General features: G+C 32.5%; 1 non-coding gene across 1 annotated transcript; it reads left to right on the forward strand.

Moving 5' to 3' along the window:
• Positions 1-3,721: 3,721 nt before the first annotated feature.
• On the forward strand, positions 3,722-3,869 carry LOC136064495 (U4 spliceosomal RNA). Its single transcript, XR_010626104.1, has one exon. It is a non-coding gene; the product is annotated as a U4 spliceosomal RNA (small nuclear RNA).
• Positions 3,870-16,006: the final 12,137 nt, after the last annotated feature.

Here is a 16,006-nt window from a genome sequence, read left to right on the forward strand (position 1 = left end):
AATTATTTTTAAATGTATAAATAGTGTCGTGAGACCTGTAAACAATGTATAAACAGTATATTTTGTCTCTTGCACAATGAATCTATGTGCATAAACAGTGCAGTTATTATTCATTCATGCAGGGAAAAAAAAAAATATCGCAGAAAAGCGCAAAGTAGGAAAACGTGAACCCAAAGACTCACTTAGGGCTTGTAGACTTAGAGCATTCCCATCAATCTTTGCATAGTTGTTTATAAATGTGCAAAATAGAAAAAGTCATCACTTTTATACAATCTGAGTAAAAAAAACACCCACATCAGTGGGTGTATAGTTGTTTATATTTATAAATTGCTACAGTACCCGTGTAAACATACACGGGTACTGTAGCATGTTTATATCATTTTTTCATTTTTTTCTCTCTCATCTGTGTAACTGCCTCTCAGCTCCCTCTCTCTCTCTCTCGGCAACAACTCTCCCTTTCTCTCATCTCATCCATTTTTCTTCCTCTAGCTTCCGCCGATTGCCATCGCCGCTGATGAGAACGAGGTCGAGCAAGCCAAGTTGCCGGATAGGTCCATCGCCTACAACATGAACGGAGTTCTCCAACGGGTCTGTCGCCTAGAAGATCATGGGTTTTGATCCATTTTTGGTTGAGCTTGAGGCCGGAGGCCATCGCGAGGAGGTGGCGGTGCTGCGAGGCACTTTGGTTGAGGCCGGCAACTGGGTTTTGATCCATTTTTTCTAGTTTTTTGGTTGATTGTGGGTGTGGGTTTTGATCCATTTTTTCTGGTTTTTTGGTTGATTGTAGGTGTGGGTTTTGATCCATTTTTGGTTGAGCTTAAGGTCGGCGCCATGGCGAGGAGGTGGCAGTGCTGCGAGGCACTTTGGTTGAGGCCGGTGACTGGGTTTCGATCCATTTTTTCTGGTTTTTTGTTGATTGTGGGTGTGGCTCAATGGGTTTTGATCTTGATCGGCTTGGCTTGAGTGGGTTTTCCTTTTGATGATGCTGGTTGGGTGGTGATGATGGTGGCTCGGTGGTGATGATGGTGGTGATGGTGGCGGTGGGTCTGTGAGAGAGAGAGGGGCAATGAAGGAGTGAGTAATAAAAAATGTAAAATAATGAATATTTTATTGAATAAATGTGTAGAATAGATAAACTGATGTGTGTGTTTTGTAAAATTGGATGTGTAAAATAGAAAAAGTAGGTTTTTCCGTGTAAAATAGACAGAAAATTTACACAGACTGATGCAAATGCAGGAAAATAATTTGGTGATCTGTGAGCAATAGTTCCACTCTCTTTTTCAATTTTCTTTCAGTTAAATATGACAGCTTTAAGCCTACGGCAGTCCTGTTCCTAACTTGTTTCCAAGCAATTGTCGTAGAATGATCACATGCTGCATCCTTTAGAAAAACTTTTTCCTTTTTCAATTTTCTTTTGTTAAAGATGACAGCTTCAAGCCTACGGGCTACGGCAATTCTGTTCTTACTTCTTAACTTGTTTCCAAGCAATTGTCAGAGACTCACATGCTTGCGTCTTTTAGAAAACTTTACTTTTAAAGGAGAGTTCACATTGAAGCTTTTAGAAGCTAAATTGTCATTCTTTAAAAAAATAGCTATGGTTTTTCTTAAAAAAAAAAAAAAAAAAGCTATAGTAAATCGAGGGGATTAAAGCAAACCCCATAGATTGAATTCGAAATCTATTTTATTGAATAATAATTATTACATACATTCGTTAAATGCATCATCCTTTTCATGATATATGTGTTTTGTATACGAATTCAACAACAATTGCATATCTATATATTTCCAAGATTTATTATAATTAAGGTTATAAACAAATTTTCATTGTTTAAATTGAAAAATATATCACATAAAAAAAAAAAAAAAAACTTAAAATGCATTAAGTTTTACTAGAATTTACTTCAGTCTTTTAACTTTGCTTTTATTCATTTCAATCCTTTAAATGTCAAATTTATTTAATTAAAATCTCTTCATCAAATTTTGTTAAATGTTATAGTTAATTGTACGAATTTTAATTTTTTATTCAAATTAAAAAAAACAATTATGATTAAAAATATTTCCAAAAAGTGAGAGAGAGACCTTAATTGAATACTTCAAACTTAAAGGATTGAACGAATTCTCTTGGCACTTCCTTATACAAAAAGTGCTTGAGGTCTAGGAGGAAAATGGTAAATTTTGTATTTAAACCTTAAAAAAATTGAAAAATACAAATTAACCATAATTCAGGATGGTTTGTACAATTAATCTATTTGTTATTTTTTATAGGATTAATCCAATTTGTTATGTGACAGACTCATAATGTACCTATTACTGGTCCACGTTGAATTATTGCTTTCAAGATATATAATATATATGAGAGAGAGAGAGAGAGAGAGAGAGAGAGAGATAAGTTGATATGGCTTTTGCAAAAGCATTTGATACTATATGTTTCTTTTGCCAGCCAAGTCAACAAACCTGTCATTCTTTGGAAAACTTTTTATTTTTTATTTATTTTTTTTACTGAACTTCTTTGAAAACTTTTTTTTTTTTTTGAAAACTCCTTTGGAAAACTACATATAAAAACAAATTAATAGTAGGTGAATATAGCAAGTCATGTTAGGGACACAATGGCCCCACACGTAGAAAACTAAATAAAATTTTAATGTCGACAAATTGGGTTCAAATTCTGCTTTTATTAAAAATCTATTGGTGTATGATAATTATAAATATGTTTAACATAAAATAGATCTGACAAGTTCAAATCTTATCTACAGTAGGGAAAAAAAATTATCCCAAAGATATGGATGATAATGGTGAATACCATGAATTATTGGTAGTTTACTTGGCACATACAAAGACTTCTTTCTTTTTTTTTTTCTTTTCATTTTTTATAGTGCATGTTGCACAAATGATATTTATTTTAGAAGGATGCAAAAAAACATTTATTGAATTTTTTGATGTTGTAACCATTTTTATAATATGATTTTTGTCAATAATGTGATTTTTTATTTTAATTCTTTTGGCTAAATGGTTTGTTAGGATTTTTGCATATGATAAATGCAATGAATCAATTTGATTATATATATTGTATACCATTGAGTTATCACTTGAACTCTAAATCAATTTGAAATTATAGTAATAGAAAAGAAGAATATTTGTATTATAAAGTATTGAGTGACGGACTTATTTGAAAAATAAATTTATAAGATGGCTTAGAGCGCTAGCATTAAATGTGCTAGATGATATATTTTAGCATTTAGTATATTAAACATAAAACAACACCCCTACTTTAGATCTCCCCAATGCCAAAAAAAAAAAATTTAGCATTTGGCATGGTACACTTCTATACTCCAAAGAAGTGTACGGTATCATGTGCTATAATTATTTTACTCTTTCTTTTCCTTTTCTCTCTCCTCTCACATGTCATGCTTCTCATTTTTGTGGTTGAATTTTTTTTTTTTTTTTTTCTTTTTTCGTGTGTTCTTCTTTGGAGTGTTTTTCTTTTTTAATAAAAAGTTGATTTTATTTTAGTTATTTTAATTGTGATGTGTTAAAAGTAAGAGATGTCATGTAGTTGAATTGTAAAATGATGTATTAAAATAGATAAAGTAACTTTTTAAAGTGTCAAAATAATATTCTTTTAGCATAACTTATGCCAATACTCTTAGATCTTATAAAAATGTTATAAACCTTATTGGTCATTTTTAGGAGAAAATGCCTCATCTATGCTTCTTCATAAAGGATCTTTGCACTTGGAGCAATGACGCAGCTAATGAGGTTCTAACCGAGGCTCGTCTATTGCTGGTTGAAAACTATTAAGGTTTTGGTAATTCAAACTCTCAATTAAAGAACTTATTTATAAGGTTTTGGTAATTTAATCACATTATGAGAATCACATTTGCCATTAACTACAACAAAAAAATAAAATAAAATAAAAAATAAGGAAAGCAGTCCTCCATAATTAACTATCCAAAATAACTTTACGAAGGAGTGATGTGAGAATAAAGAACACGGTAGTGAGGTACGATATATTGAAATTGCGTATAAGTATATTTATCTTTCTTGTTCTTGTTAAAATATATCATCATTTACTTAATCATCTGAGAATTGGTGGCAATTAATAAAAAAAATACAGCAAATAGTTGATTTTAATTAGCCAAATTATCAACATGTTTAATAAGATCAATTACGCAATGTATTTTGTTGGTTTTTAGATCCTTGTTAAAACACCTGTTAACCAGTTTTAAGCCCAATTTGTTAATTTGATTAATTATGTACCGCCCTTGATTAATGAGACAATTACCAATATTATGTAACAAATAAACACATTAGAGAAGAAGAGTACATAGCAATATGGTAACCTAGGGAAAACCAATGAAATATAAATTCCAAAGTGATTCAACCTAACAATCCAAAGGCACAACCGTTGCATCTAGAAACCTAGGGCATGAAACCCAAGGCTTGGGTCATCATGGGCTGAAAAACGAGCTTGATTAGTCAGCTGGAGTCGAGATTTAATGAAGCTTGATTGATCGAGCTGCAATGTCCAATACCATATTGGCATTCCTTTTATCTTTCTTTTTGCATCTGTTCTTGTCCGCGTTAATCGTGCAAATGCAACCAACTTTTTCTTCAAATTCCATTAATGATATGCAAAATCCTAACAAATAAGATTAGAAGTAAAAATAAACTTATGCAACCAACTTATTCTTCAAATTCCATTAATGATATGCAAAATCCTAACAAATAGGATTAGAAGTAAAACAAACTTAGTGACAAAATTCCAGTGGTGGCTTCAGGATTTTTCTTCTAGGGGGGTCAATAGTGTTGAAGCTATAAATTTGTTGTAGGAGGAGTACAAATAAAATGATTATTTATTATTATTATTATTTTTTTGTNTTATAGCCTGCCTTGAGTTCTCAATAATTGAGTATAAAGTTATGATTCTTCCCTATCATGTCAACTTTCATCCTTTTTACAGTCCAAGATCATAAGAAAAGTAGATAAACAAACGTAAGTAATAAAGAACAATCATACATGAAATTATATAGGTAATTAACGAACCCCAAATGTCTCTTATAACTTGCCAAAAAGAACTACGCGTTACAACCAAGAACATCCTTGAAAGGATTTAAAAAAAAAAAGAGATAAAAAGGACACTAAAAGGAATTTGATTACAAGCAACTATTTGGTTAACTTTATTTGGAGCTTGGGGGGCTTTTGCCAGCTACCTCATGAGGAACGTCCTTTTCCTGCACCGTGGGAGCGTCTCCAGCAGGCAGGGTAGTTGAGGCTAAGGCCTGTTCAAAAGTGTGAGAGGCCGCTCCGTCTTGGGCCCTGCTACTTCTTTGGCCGAGGATGGATCCTTTACTTTTTCAAGCACTGGTAATTGCTCCTGCTGACTGAGTGTGGGAGGAGCCTGAGTCTGAACTTCCTTGGGTGGCTCAGCAACAATAAAAGATACCTCCCTTGTGGGGTAGAGGGAGTGGAGGCCCGAATAGCTGGAGAGAAGTAGATATTTTCAGGTTTCCTCAACTCTGAAGAGGATTCAACTCCAGCTCGGTCGAGAGCCTCTTGCCAGGTCAAGGCACAGTATTCCCGGCACACGACGGGCACCTCAGCTCGGAAAGTGTTCTCTGTCTCGGCAACGCCCACATTGTAACCATGCTGCTCAGTGACATCTTTTCTTTTTCGGCCTCAGCTTTGGCTTTTTCAGCCTGATCTCTGAGCTTCTGGACTTCTTCCAGTTGTTTCTGCAGAGTCAGCACATGTTCCTTAGAGGCTGCTAACTGGGCATTGGCGTCACGCAGAAGCCGCCCTTGGTTCTCGGCCTGTCTTTGGAACCCTCCAGAGCCGAATCAGCACTCTTCCGAGCATTTTCCTCGTTAATAACTTCTTCTTCAACTGCACAATGTTTTGCTCGGAAGCATTCAATGTTGTACTGCTGTTATCTTTTTCTTCTCTCCTCGTCCATTTGATTGTAGTAGGACTCAGCTATTTCCTCCAGCCTGAAGGTGGCTTGAACGGCCTAGAGAAAAAGGAGTTAGAATACGTAACAAAATAGATAAAACTAAAAAAATAAAAAATAATAAAATAAAGATAATAATAAAATGTAACAGTAAAAGCGTTGTACCATGCCTAAATATCTTTTGGTATTTTGAAAGACCTCGTCCCTCTTGATCGCTCTCAGCTCAGCCATGTCCCTGGGAAGAAGAAGTGTTTCCTCTAATGCTGTGGCAACTCGGCATCCAAGTCCGCCACTAAAGTCCCTAATTAAAGCATCCTCCCTCAGAGGCCTTTTATCGAGCATAGGGGTTGGGAGCCAAGCCTCGGGATCCGAGGACTGAGTTGTTGTTTTATCCACCCCTCGTTGTGACCCATGACTTGTTTTCTACTGCTTCGCAGCCCTTTGGTCCTCACCCTCACTGGTAGTGTGAGTCCTCCCTGCGTCCGTCACTTCTTTGCCCTTCGGCTCTCTCCTCCTCTTTGGATCACTGGGCTCAGTCACAGTTGGTTGGGATGACGGAGGAGGCGGAAGGGGGAGAGATGGAGGGTTGACCTGAACTTGCTTTTCCGTCACCTTGCCAGGTTGGCCTTCAATTACTTCTTTCAAACTCCTCTGACTTCTCATTTGGATAACCATTTTCTTAGAAGTCACCTCAGGAGATTGGGGTTGATCAAAAACTTCAAATTCGTCGGCAGAATCAGGCAACTCTATAAGCCCTCCTGGGGTGTCTTCTTCTTCTTCTTCTTCTTCTTCTTCTTCCTCTTCCTCTTTTTCTTCTTCTCCTTCGGCTCTTTTTCTTTTTCTTCTTCTTCTCTCACTTTTTGGGGAACGGAGCGTGATGATGAAGCTCCTATAGAAATAGTGGCCTCAAGCGATGGTTCAGTAAAGAGCTCACCTTCAGGAATAGGGGTGCCCTCAGGAACAATGAATCCCTCAAAGGCTACACTGATACAATGGAGCCAAGGATCTTTTGCCTTTATCACGTACTTGGGAACCTGAAAGGCTGTGGACGCAGGTTTGTACTTGAGTATTAAGTGCGCTGCTCTTAATTGGTCGTCGGAGGGATTCACATACACCTCAGACCGCAGAATTCTATCTAGGCTCTCCCTGTTGATCAGCCTAATATTGCGTCTAGTGGCGCGCTTGTCTGCAAAGTAATTAAAACATAAAAGGAAATTTCCATTAGAAATAAAAACTACTTCAATTAAAAATTAATCTGACTTATCAGGGACGTACATCCTAGGAACCCCACCTGGTTGTCCCTCTTCAGTCGGGCAAGGCAAACCATCGTGCCACTCCTCGGAAAAAATAAGGAAATCGTCTTTAAAACCCTTGTTTAAGGTAGGGAGGCACTGGATCAATCTTACTGCAGGGTACCTAGACTTAAGGTAATATCCCTGATCCTTCAAATGATTGAGATTATATATCCAGTTCACATCGTGATGGGTCAAACCTAAATTGTATAAGGCATTTAAAGCCTCTATGCTCCCAAGCACCCTGAACATATTCGAGGCGCACTGCGTGGGAGATAACTTAAAGAACCTAAGATAATTTCTCGTCAGACTACCCATTGGATAGTCATCCCTCCCTCGACAAAAGTTACCATGGGGATAACTACCTCCCCCGTTTTTCTTTCGCGCAACCAAGTTTGGGGGAAGCGTATCTCATACCCACTGTTGAGGGAATCCTATACTTAGCCCTAAATGATTCTATTTGTTCCTCAGAATCAACTAGATACTTAAATCTACCCATTTTCTAACAGTAACAGAGAAAAACTGATACAGAAGATGGAAAACTAGGGAGGGTTAAGGAAACTTACAGGTTTAGAAAATAAGCTCCTCGGACGGGCTCTTAGTATTTATGAGAGCGTGGAGTAATGAGAGAAAGACAGATTCAATGAATACGTGCTGAGAGGGAGTAATTTGTAACTGAAGAAAGATTTGATTTGAAAGGCACTTTATAAGGGCACAGAAAGTGGGAGCGGGAAAAACCCCGCCCATAAATGCAAAGGATCCCCCACCGTTAGATTTGCATCAGATCGTTGAACGTATGGGACAACAGAGCAGTTATCATTTAATAATGGCGTGCTCATGACGCCGAAACGTCAGGAGCGTGCCTTGGGCAAACAAAAAGACATTCTGAAAGCGGGGGAACCTACGAAATAAATGAGGGCTGGATATCAAAATCTCCCTTTTTCCCGAGGTGGCAAAAAGCAAGATTTTGAGGGGTTCGCGGCTAGTTATATTAAACCCACAATCGGCTCAATCACCTAGATTTTTTTGAACCTTCAAACCCAATACTTTCTTTTGACAATTCGATAATTACAATGGAGAAGAGGGATTTAATTCAAAAAAAAAAAAAAAAAAAAAAAAGGACTTGACTAGCAGTAGCAATAAAATTTAATATATGTTATAAACACAAATTATCTTATAATATTTTACAAATTATTTTACACTATTTTTATAAACCGCTAATATAATTTTAGCATTTTTTAAATAATTATTGTAAGTAAAAATGTAGTGTTAATAATTGGCTCAAATTAAAATTAGTAAAAATTTGTCATATCAATAATTTATAAAAATATTATAAAATAGTTTATAATGGCAGCATTACTCATAAAATTTTTCAGATGCCCCCCCCCCCCCACCCCCACCTAGTATTTCTTTATATATATATTTTTCCCATTTTTCAGAATTAAGTTTTCCAAATAATTACTCTAAAAAAAAAAGGAAAGTTTTCCAAAGAATGACAGGTTCGTTGACTTGGCTAGTGAAAGAAACATAAAGTATCAAATACTTTTGCAAAAGCCATCAACTTGTCTTGAAAGCAATAATTCAAGGTGGACTAGTAATAGACTTTGTGAGTCTGTCACATAACAAATTGGATTAATCCTATAAAAAAAAATAACAAATAGGATTAATTGTAGAAACCATCCTGAATTAGGGGTATTTGTATTTTTCAAAAATTTTATGTGATGTATTTTTCAATTTAAATAATGAAAACTGACAATTTTAACCATAGTTATAATAAACCTCAGAAATATATTGATATGTAATTGTTGTTGTGTCAAAACACACTTCATGAAAAAGACGATGCATTTAACGAATGTATGTAATAATTATTGTTTAATAAAAGAGACTTTGAATCAATCAATATGATCTACTTTAGTCCCCCCAATTTACTATAGTTTTTTATTTTATTTTTTATTTTTATTTTTTAAATAAGGAAAAACCATAGCTCTTTTATTCATTCAAATGTATATTGCATCTTGTGTGTTCTAGTTAACTCAACTGGTAAAGTGTCTGATAATTAAATAAGAGATCTAGAGTTCAATTTCTGTCTACACCAAAAACCAATTTGTATCTTGATCTGGTGATAAACTATCACCAGGAGTAAGCATCATGAAACGAAACTATCTCCAAAAATAAATGTATATTGCATCTCTCAATAGCCTATGTTAAACAGCTCACTTGTTTTCTACAAGTGGTGCTGATTTGGTTAAAAGAGAAGTCAGAGTAAAGATTAAAGAGTCCCATTAATGGATGTTTTTAAGTTATTTGGTTAATAAATTATTTTAGAAAAATTTTAATATCATTTTTATGAAAAATATAAAAAATTATAAAAAGAGTTAGTTATTTTTTTCTTTTCTTATAAAATGTCTCTAAAAATATTTTATAAATCATTCCTTAGAGCATTAGTATCGGAGTTCCTAACCAAAAAAAAAAATTACATTCTAAAAAGATACTTTTTCTATTTTACCATACTATTTCAAAACTCACCTAACATCTTATTTTTTATTTGAACATACAATTCATAAAATAATATAAACTACCCAATCATATAATATAAACACCATATTTCTCTCTCTCTCTCTCTCTCTCTCTCTCTCTCTCTCTCTCTCTCTCTCATCAATAACCAACTTCCACCAAAACAAAACCCAACCCAACCACCGAAACTTCACCATTCGCCACCACCACTAAAACACCAAAAACTGAACTAACCAACCACCACCATCGAAATTGAAAACCAAAAACCAAAAATCAACAACCAACAAACACCAAAACTCAGCCATCACCAAGGAAACCCAAATCAAGGCAACCATCACCGAAGCTCAAACAACCACCACCGAAATCCCAAACCATCAAGCTAAAAATGCCAATCCACTGCCACCCAAAATCACGAGAGAGAGAGAGAATAAAATAATAATTTTAAGTTTAACACCTAACAATAGTAAGTTGTAAAAGTTTTACAACTTATTGTAACAAAGTATTAAAATTGTTTAGCAATACACATTGGAATAAAGTTGGTTTTGGATATGTGTGGTTCTAAAATAACAATTTGAAGGGTTTATACACCCTATGCTTATTCTCTTAAGATATCCATTAACTTTTTCTAAGATTAAATAGAACTTATGTTTTTCTTATTTTCACATCTCCATCCACCTCAAGGAATGTACCAATTCAAGAAATGGCAACCTTCATAAATTATAATTTTTGAATGTTTAAAATCTAAAAAAATTATAACTCTACAAATTTAGGATCTGTTTGGCTGAAAGAGTTGAAAAGTAAAATGACAACAAATATTTAGTTTTATCTCAAATGTGTTTAGTTGGGAGAATGAAACAATGGAGAGATAAAAACTCGTTTGTTTGATTGAGAAGAAAAATAAGAAATCAAATTTTAAAATTGATATAAATTTATAATTATATCTATGATATAAAACAAAAAGTAGCACATTTTTTATTAAAAAAATTGTATATGAATGGTACTTCATTTATTAAAAAGAAAAAGGAACAAAAAAAAAAAGACAAGAAGTTTAAGAACCCGTTTGGTAACAGTGTTTAAATATTGTTATTCAGTTTTCAGTGTTTTGAAAATACATGTTTGAGTGTTATAGAAATACACGTCAGAAGAGTTATTGTTGTTTAAATACTGAAAACTGTTGTTTAAACAACATAGCCAAACAACTAAGGGTCCGTTTGGTAATGTTGTTCTTACATGTCTGAGTGTTATAAAAATACATGTCAGAAGAGTTATTATTGTTTAAATACTGAAAACTGTTATTTAAACAATAGTTCCAAACAACCAAGGGCCCGTTTGGTAATGTTGTTCTAGTAACGTTATTTAAGTGTTGTGGAAATACGTATAATTAAAAAAGTATTATGAAAATACATGTTGTGTTATTTAAACAACAAAAATGTTGTTTAAACAACACAACCAAACATGCCTTATTATAAAATAATAAACAACAAACAACTAACCATTGAGAAAAGAGAGGATAAGCACATAAAAAAAAACATATAAAAAAAAAAAAAACGAGGAAAGGATTAGCACGAAAGAAAAGAGAAACCGAATGAACTGAGAAAATTTCTCTCGTCTCCTAAAATATTTGCTTGGAACAAGTTAAGAACAGGATTGCCGTAGGCTTAAAGCTATCTTCTTTATCCAAAAGAAAATTTAAAAAAAAAAAATATATATATATATAATATATATATATATATATATATATATATATATAAGTCTTTCAATTGAACTTTTATGTGGTTAAAAATATCTTTATTAATAAAGAATAACTTCTTTTAAAAATAAGGTTATAAATATCAAATAACAAATTTTATTTTGAATTCAAAAAGAAAATTCTTAAAATTTAAGATTTTTTTTTCTTTATGTTCAAAAAAAGAAATAACTGTTTATCTATAAAATTTGTTATTTTTATTTGTTTTAAAAAAATATATTCTAAATTATAATATATGTAAATTATTAATCTCTAAAAAAAAATAGAAAAACGCGCGTATTCAGGGGCTAATATATATATATATATATATATACATACATATATGAAAATACAGAAGTTTGAAGGTTAGGCCTTATTTGGTAATAGTATTTAAATAATAAAAATTATTGTTTATGTTATTACACATTTTTTTAAACACACATAATTTTTAAAAATTTAAATTACAGCCCTCACCTCTGTTCATGACCAGGTTCAGAGTTTTAAGGGTCAAATCATAAATCATAATTGTGATGGAACAATTCAATTACTAGTCCTAGTGGGTCAGCTTTGAAGAAAACTTGATAGCAAATAAAAATATTGCGAATCTTTCGGCACACCTTTTATGAGTAATTCTGGTACCACACGAGTTACGGTGAGCGGAGAAATTATAATGTATCCATATATAAATACTCTTTCATTAATTATAACTCATTATGAAGATAAGTTGTAAATAAAATTATGTAATTGAGTGTGGCGCTAAAAATTTTCACCTTTTATTTCCTAAACCTTTTGAAATCATATAGATTTTGGAGAAAGCTCTTCACCCTCCCCCAAAACAAAGTTTAGAAGGATCAAATCTGAGCTGCCATTCTTTTTTCTTTTTTAATTAGACCTATTATTTTTTGAAAACTTAGGAGTATTTAGTAGAGGAGTTTGAGTAATGTTATTTGGGTATTTTTGATATACATATGAATAAAAATGTGCGTGAAAATATGTGTTAGTGTGTTTAAAATGCTTTAAAAGTTACTTGAAATAGCCTACCAAACAGGCCTTTAATTATTAAACATGAAAAAGTTAATGAATGCCCTAAGTATTTTTTTAGTAATTTTTTTTAAAATGCTCTAACAGGACCCTTATTAAAATACAATGTAGGATAAGATATGAGGTTTAATTCGTAATGTGTGTTAATTTTTTAATTTTTATGTTTTTATCCTAATTATAGAATATAGGATTTCCTTAATTCTAGGTGTTTTAAGGATTTGTTAGTTAAATTAGAGTCCTAATACAATACTATATCAATTAGGATATGTATGGGAATATAATGAGATCAAACTCATTTCACGTTTTCTTTTTATTTCAATTGGTATCAGATCGAGCTTGTAATATCATGATTCATGATATGGCAAACCACAATAACCAAAGCAACCACCTTATTGACGACGATCATGGAGTGAAATTTCTCACCGTGGCGATTTATGCTCATGATTAGTGGATTCCATGAGATTTGCAACATGCTCATCATCTTGGTTTTAGGTATATGTGTCAAAGACTGTGATCATAGCTAACAAGACTTCTTAGATATCTTAGATCCTGAAGATTATTTTGCTTATGTAAAGATCTCCGAAGATTTCAAGGTACAACTTGTATCAAGCAATGATTGATACAAGTTGAATCAAGCAAGCAAGATTGAGTACGATGCAGCAAATTGGTGGAATGATATAAAATATTTCATAATGCAAAGAGGTAAGCCTTACCTAAAATTTCCTCATGGCCAATAATGAATATATTGATGGTTAATTTTTTTTTCCTTTTCCAGTGATTATGATGACATATTGGGTCCGTTTGGATTGAATTTATTGTTGCTGAAACTGAAAACTGAAACTACTGTAATAAAATAATTTTTAAATGCGTGAATAGTATCGTGGGACTCATTTTTAATATTTTTTAGTGTGTGAACAGTGCTGTAAACAGTGATAAACAATGCGTGAACAGTAATTTTTGTCTCCTGTACAGTGAATCCATGTGATGTTACTGTTCACGTGTAGGGGGAAAAAAAAATCTTAAAACGGAAAACGCAAAATGCAAACACAACTTATGGTCATAGAGAAAAAAATATATATTTGATGAGGATTATAGTGAGAATCTCAATATCAGATTATTGAAGATTTAATTTTAGATATTATTGATGAAAAGAAATTTCAATAAAAGAAGTCAAACAAGATCAAGTTTTGACAAAAATTGAAGAGTTGGAAGCCAAACAAATTGAAGAAAGATTTTCTATTGAAGGTGATATTATAGAAGTTCTTGAAGAGGCTCAAGAGGAAAATATGGAGTTGATTGAGGAGAATTACAAAAATTATAAGTTGAATACTGTGAAGGATTAAATTGATGTTAGATATGAAGGTGAGCTCATAACTTTCAAATCTCTGGATCTCATTGACAACACATTTAAGCCTATTCACTTTTGGTAGTAACAAATTTTGATTTTGCCTTCAATCCTTTGTTGATTGATGTTGAAAATCAATTGGAGGCCAATGACATCTCAAGGATGCAAGTTTCAAAACCACAAAAACTTAAAGGGAGATTCATTCAAGTAGATGTAGAAGGGTCTAATATAGGACAAGATATGGGGTTTACTTTATATGCATCATCTGTTAATTTTTGTTTTTTTAAGTAATTTTTGTAATTTTAGGAAATAGAATTTTATTTCCTTGATTCAATGTGTTTTCAAGGGTTTGTTAGTTAATTAGAGTCTTAATATGGTACTATATCAATTATGATATGTTAAGGAACATTTTCACTTGAAAATTAAGTTTTTTTTTTTTTTTTGGTGGAACCTTTAAATAGACATTTAAGATGCAAAAAATTAAGAGTTCAAAATATCAATAAAATTTTTAGAGAGGTTTGTTCTTCTTTTTGGTAAATTCTAGATTTTAGAATTCTTTATGGTGGAGTCAAGGATCCCTTATTGATTAAAAGTTTTTGTGAAGCTAGAACAAGATCTAGCCCATTTCACGTTTCCCTTACTTTTCAAAATAAGAGAATGATACCTTGAGCTTTTTGAAACAATGGTAGAGCTCAAATTTGTTTTTTCTCCACTCAAATCATAACTCGAATTTGATCCCGAAGCTAGTGCCCTGAAAATCTTAGTGTAGTAAAAAGGCCCCAAAGAAACAAAAGCCGAACAAAAAAATGAATGAAAAAAAATTGTAAAAAAAAAAAAAATACTAGTTAAATGCTAAATACAACGTTGGAGTCATTCTCCAAAACTTCAAAGCCATAATGTGCCTGTTTTTTCCACACAAAGGCCCACACGTACAAATCAATGTGGTCGTTTTGCAGTTTGCACCACCCGCACGACATGAAATAAATGGAATGAAACTCATTAGTCTAGTCATGGCAACTTCCATGCAAAAGGGGGAAAGAGAAAAAAAAATACATTGCGTAATTCATCTTATATACCACGGTCCAGTCATGCCACAACCGCACGACACCAGATAAAAGGAATGAAACTCATCAGTTATGGCATTAGCAGCTTCCGTGTAAATGGGGAAAGGAAAAAAAAGAAAAAAAAGAAGACAATTATTTGAAGAAATGACATGACATGTGAGAAGAGAGAGAAACGAAAAAGAAAGAGTAAAATGATTATTGCACATGGTACCATACACTCCTACTAAATAGAAGTGTACTATGCCATATGCTATTTATTTTTTATTATTATTATTTTTTTTTTAGCATTTGGAAGATCAAGAGTAGGGTTTATTTATTTTTAATGTTTGATGCACTAAATACTAAAAATATATCATTTGGCACACTTAAAAGCTAGTGCTCTAAGCCATTTTATAAATTTACTTTCCAAATAAGTCAATTACTCTTTTCTTTTTTAAAAAAATGAGTCAGTCACCCAGTACTTTATAATACAAATATTTTGCTTTTCTATTACTATAATTTCAAATTGATTTAGAATTTAAGTGATAACTCAATGGTATATAATATATAATCAAATTGATTCATTGCATTTATCATATGCAAAAAATCCCAACAAACCATTTAGCCAAAAGAATTAAAATTATAAATCATATTATTGACAAAAATCATATTATAAAAATGGTTACAACATCAAAAAATTCAATAAATGTTTTTGTGCATCCCTCTATAATAAATATCATGTTGTGCAACATGCACATTATAAAAAAAGAAAAGAAAGAAGAAAGAAGTCTTTGTATGTGCCAAGTAAACTACCAATTCATGGTATTCACCATTATCATACATTTCTTTGGGATATTTTTTTTTTTCCTATTGCAGTGAAGATGCCATGATTAATTGTTTTTTTTTTTTTACATAAGATAGGATTTGAACTTGTCATATCTGTTTTATGTTAAATGTATTTATAATTATCATACACCAATAGATTTTTAATAAAAGCAGAATTTGAACCCAATTTGCCGACATTAAAGGCTCGTTTGGTTTGTGTTTTCAAACAACATTTTTTAGTTTTTAAACAGCATTTCACGCATTTCAATACAC

Source organism: Quercus suber, unplaced genomic scaffold (genome assembly GCF_002906115.3).
Source record: "Quercus suber isolate HL8 unplaced genomic scaffold, Cork oak 2.0 scaffold_697, whole genome shotgun sequence".
Taxonomy (NCBI): Eukaryota; Viridiplantae; Streptophyta; class Magnoliopsida; order Fagales; family Fagaceae; genus Quercus; species Quercus suber.